This window comes from Mus caroli, unplaced genomic scaffold (genome assembly GCF_978045245.1).
Source record: "Mus caroli unplaced genomic scaffold, Mus_caroli_1 scaffold_18, whole genome shotgun sequence".
In the NCBI taxonomy this organism is placed as follows: Eukaryota; Metazoa; Chordata; class Mammalia; order Rodentia; family Muridae; genus Mus; species Mus caroli.
The window spans coordinates 48,051,367-48,056,588 of record NW_028227273.1 but is presented as its reverse complement, the minus strand read 5'-3'; positions in this window follow the sequence as shown (position 1 = coordinate 48,056,588).

Below are 5,222 nucleotides of genomic sequence, written 5' to 3'. Positions count from 1 at the left end.
CAAACCGCCAGGGTTCGGCTCCCAGAATTGGCTGGAGTGGAAGGTCCCGCCCTGAAAAGGGTCGGGCCTCGTGGAGGAGGCGGAGCCATGGGGAAACCCGAGCTTGGCTGGCAGATCTGTTCTCCGGCGTCGCCTTGTGCGTCGTCCTTTGCTATTCTTCAGTCCTTTGAGCTCTGCTCCTTCCCTCCAGAAGTGGCTCTCACGTTCTCCCCTGCTCTTCTACCTGCCCTGCTTCGTACGGACTGGAGGAAAAAAGCCCTAACACGAAAAGGGCACCTTTCTTCACAGGAATTTAAAGTAGCTCAGATTGCACACGAGAAATGATAGAGAAGACTCCCAAGGGTACTCCCGGGCATTCATCAAGTCTGTCCTAGATCACAGTTGCAGAGGAGCAGAGAGGGAAGCCTATCAGCGGTGGAACCGGGCTGAAATAAAATAAGAAACCCTGGTTTGCTGCAGCTTCAAGACGTGGGTCCCTGTAGCTGCTGGAAGGGTGCTGGGATCGGTAAAACAGCTGCGTTTGGAGCCACTGAGAATGAAGTGGAAAAGCAGCCTCATCGTTCCCTACCTGAGCCCTGAGCCGCCGCCGCACCCAAGCTAGTGTTCAAGTGGGTAAGACTGGGTTCTTGCCCTCAGGTAGTTCCCACTCTAATGAGGTTCACAGACTCGTATTAAGAGATGATTAAAATACAATCACATAAATTACACAAACCTCAGAATGACATGGAGGAATATATTTTAGTTATCCTAGTAGCCAATAGATTACATTTAAAAACTGGAGGAGGTCCATCAAAAATAAATCTGCGAGCTGGGTGTGATGGGTTTGCCCTGTAACCCCAGCTCTTGGAAGGTAGAGGCAGGACGATCAGGAGTTACAGACCAGCCTTAGCTATAGCCAGTTGCAGACCAGTTTGGACTACAATAAGAACCTCTTAAAAGAAAAAAAACAAAACAAACAAACAAACAAAAGACAAAAAAAACCTACCAGCCACCACAAACAACAACAACAACGAAACAACTCTCAGAACTAAAAAGTTACAAATAAGCCTGTGGCTGTTTGTTCCCCAGGAAAAGAGGCCTTGGATCCCTCCAGGAGCATGGTAACCAAACAATAGTCAACCGTCCTTACACAAAGAGCAGTAGCCCCAATATTGGGAAAGATGGGGGCTGGGAAGATGGTGCTCTTCCAAAAGACCTGAATTCAGTTCCCAGCACCCACATTGGCTGCTTCACAATTGCCTGTAACTCTAGCCCCAAGGGACCTGATACACAGACATGCATAGATAGATAGATAGATACATACATACATACATACATACACACAATTTTAAAACTTCAACAACAGAATGGGAAAGAGAAGACAAGGCTCAGTGGGTAAGAGTACTTGCTGCTCTTCCAGAGGATCTAAACTAGGCTCCCAGCCCCAACAACAGCTGGTTCACAACCACCTGTAACCCCAGCTCCGGGGATCTGACTCCCTGCCCTCCTCTGGCCTCCCTGGGCACCTGCATAGGTGGCATACACACGCTCAGACACTCACATGCACGTGAATGACTTTAAAAACCAGAATGAAGAAGAGCGGATGAGCTCCGGAGATGTGTACAGTCAACAGGATTCAATGAGTCTCTGGATTCGGGGAGACAGTATCAGGGAAAGGATGAGTTGAGGGTGACTCCTAAGTGATGAAAGATGGTTAGAGGGAACTGGTGTCATAATGGCCAGAGGCAGGTAGAGTCTGCTTAACACTGAATAGAACACCTTGATTTTGCAACTAGGAGGTGTCCGGTGATCTCTGCCAGGGAAGCTTAAGCCAAGTAGGAGCTTAGAGTGCCTTCAAGAGTGAGCACGGGGGAGGCAGAGGCAGGCGGATTTCTGAGTTCGAGGCCAGCCTGGTCTACAAAGTGAGTGCCAGGACAGCCAGGGCTACACAGAGAAACCCTGTCTCGAAAAACCAAAAAAAAAAAAAAAAAGAGTGAGCACGGGGCCTGCACAGAGAGGAGCCTGGCTCTCATACAGAATTGCACTTTGCTTGATGACTAACACTGAGTTGAGGGTAGCACACAGTGGGGCTGCATTTCTACTATTGTTTGCACAGGGAGGAAAGGTGTTTGTTCGCTGGTGGATATTCGTATCTGTACGAGTGTAACTGAGGCAGTTGTCCTCTGATGGAGCTGATCAACAGATGTCCTTGCCCATACCCAAAGCCTCAAGATGCACTGTAGTCGGGGCTGGAGAGATGGCTCAGTGGTTAAGAGCACTGACTGTTCTTCTAAAGGTCCTGAGTTCAAATCCCAGCAACCACATGGTGGCTCACAACCATCCATAATGAGATCTGACGCCCTCTTCTGGTGTGTCTGAAGACAGCTGCAGTGTACTTTCATATAATAAATAAATAAATCTTAAAAAAAAAAAAAAAAAAAAAAAAGATGCACTGTAGTCCTGGGGCATAAACTTGCCACTGACTGTGTAGCCTCTTTAGACCTGCAGACCTTGGTTCCTCTAGGAAGCAGGGGACAGAGACATATAAAGTTCAGCTGCAAGTGGGATTTTTTTTCTTCTCTGTGGGAATCCAAGTCCCCAGGGCCTTCTTTTTTGTTGTTCTTGCCACAGGGTCTTGCTGTGTACTTCAGGCTGTCACTGAACCTGAAATCACCTCTCCTCAGCCTCTAAAGTGCTAGGATTACAGTACCACCCTGGGCAGTCTGATTTGCATGCAGTTTTGCAATGTAAATGGAGGGACTAGGATTGGAGCTCAGTGCTTGCCAGGCATGTGTGAGGCCCTAGGTTAAACCCCCAGTAAATGTGTGTCTGTATGCACCAATGTAGCCAGGCATGATGGTACACATCTCTGATTCTCAAACTCAAGAGGCTGAGGTGGGATTGCCATGAGTTCAAAGCCATCCAGGGGTACACGGAAAAACCCTGTCTCAAAAAAACAAAAAACAAATCAAAGCTAGGCGTGGTGGCGCACGCCTTTAACCCCAGCACTCGGGGGGAGGCAGAGACAGGTGGATTTCTGAGTTCGAGGTCAGCCTGGTTTACAAAGTGAGTTCCAGGACAGCCAGGGCTATACAGAGAAACCTTGTCTCGAAAAAAACCAAAACAACAACAACAAAAAAACCCAAAAAACAACCAACAACAACAACAAAACAAAAACAAAACAAATCAAACCCAGTACTTGAAGAGTTGGAAGCAGAAGGATCAGGCTCCACAGTGAGTTTAAGACAACCCTCAAGAAACTGAGAAGGAAGAAAGGGCAGTCTGTGAAAATACCATGGCCATCAGCAGCAGCAGCACTTGCTGCAGGAGCACAAGAGCCTGAGCTGCATCCTCGAGGCCACCTCCAGCATCCTCGAGAAGGACCTGGGTGTGGCCAAGCATCCACAATCTCTGCACCCATGAGGGCAAGCACAAAAGAACTCCTCTGGTCAGCCAGTCTAGTCAAATCAGTTAACTCTAGGTTATAGTTGACGTGTTAGAATAGCGGCTCAAGTCTGAACACGGCACTCTAGGCCAAAAGAGTTCCACATGTAAGAGGATTATTGGGGGCTGGAGAGATGACTCAGTGGTTAAGAGCACTGATTGCTCCTCCAAAGGTCCTGAGTTCAAATCCCAGCAACCACATAGTGGCTCACAACCATCCGTAACGAGATCTGGCGCCCTCTTCTGGAGTGTTTGAAGACAGCCATAGTGTACTTACATATAATAAATAAATAAGTCTTTAAAAAAAATTTAAAAAAAGAGGATGGGGCTGGCGAGATGGCTCAATGGTTAAGAGTGCTCTTCCGAAGGTCCCAAGTTCAAATCCCAGCAACCACATGGTGGCTCACAACCATCCGTAACTAAATCTAATGCCCTCTTCTGGAGTATCTGAGGACAGCTACAGTGTACTTACATATAATTAAAAAAAAAAAAAAAGAAAAAGAGGTTTATTGGGAAAGAGGGGCAAGGAAGTGGGGAAGAGAGGGAGGGAGGGGCATTCTGCTTATATATCTGGATAATGACATAACATAGGTAAAGGTGGGAGGTGAGCCAAATGGATTCTGGGAATATGGTGGCCGTTGTCTTGGCAACAGGTCTATAGGTCCCGCCTATGTGATGTCACAGGTTTCCCAGAGGCCCTGATGCCAACAATAGTGAGAAGCCTTACCTCAAAAAGATAATGTAGAGAGCAATTTCAAAGAAAACCTTTGGGGTTTTGGTTTGATTTTTTGAGACAAGAGTTTCTCTGTGTAACAAGCCCTGGCTGTAGTGGACTCAATTTGTAGATCAGATTGGCCTTGAACTCACAGAGATCTGCTGCCTTTTGAGTGCTGGGATAAAAGGCTTGTGCCACCATGCCTGGAGAAACCTGTATTTTCTAATGGTTTCCTCCCAGATTAAAACATTCCATCTTGGAGGCTGGAGAGATGGCTCAGTGGTTAAGAGCACCGACTGCTTTTCCAGAGGTCCTGAGTTCAATTCCCAGCAACCACATGGTGGCTTATAACCATCTGTAATGGGATAGTATGCCCTCTTCTGGTGTGTCTGAAGACAGCTACAGTGTACTCATATAAATAAAATAAATAAATTAATTAAAAAAAAAAAACAAAACATGGGCTGGTGAGATGGCTCAGTGGGTAAGAGCACCCGACTGCTCTTCCAAAGGTCCAGAGTTCAAATCCCAGCAACCACATGGTGGCTCACAACCATCCGTAACGAGATCTGGCGCCCTCTTCTGGAGTGTCTGAAGATAGCTACAGTGAACTTACATATAATAAATAAATAAATCTTAAAAAAAAAAATAAGGGGCTGGTGAGATGGCTCAGTGGGTAAGAGCACCCGACCGCTCTTCCAAAGGTCCAGAGTTCAAATCCCAGCAACCACATGGTGGCTCAAACCATCTGTAACGAGATCTGGCGCCCTCTTCTGGAGTGTCTGAAGACAGCTACAGTGTACTTACATATAATAAATAAATAAATCTTAAAAATAAATAAATAAATAAATAAACCATTCCATCTTGCAGGAAGTTCATTAAGCAGGGAGGAAAGCACTCACAATAGCTTCAGGAAGTCCCTGAATCTGACTAGATTCACTAGGCCCCTTCCTATCAGAGTAAGCAGTAAAAGCTGAGAAGTGGAGCCAAGCTGCAAAGAAGACACCCAGACCAGAGCAGATGCCTAGTAGAGGGTTATAGACCAGAGGAGGCACCTGGAAAGGACACTGTTCAACTGTTGAGCTGC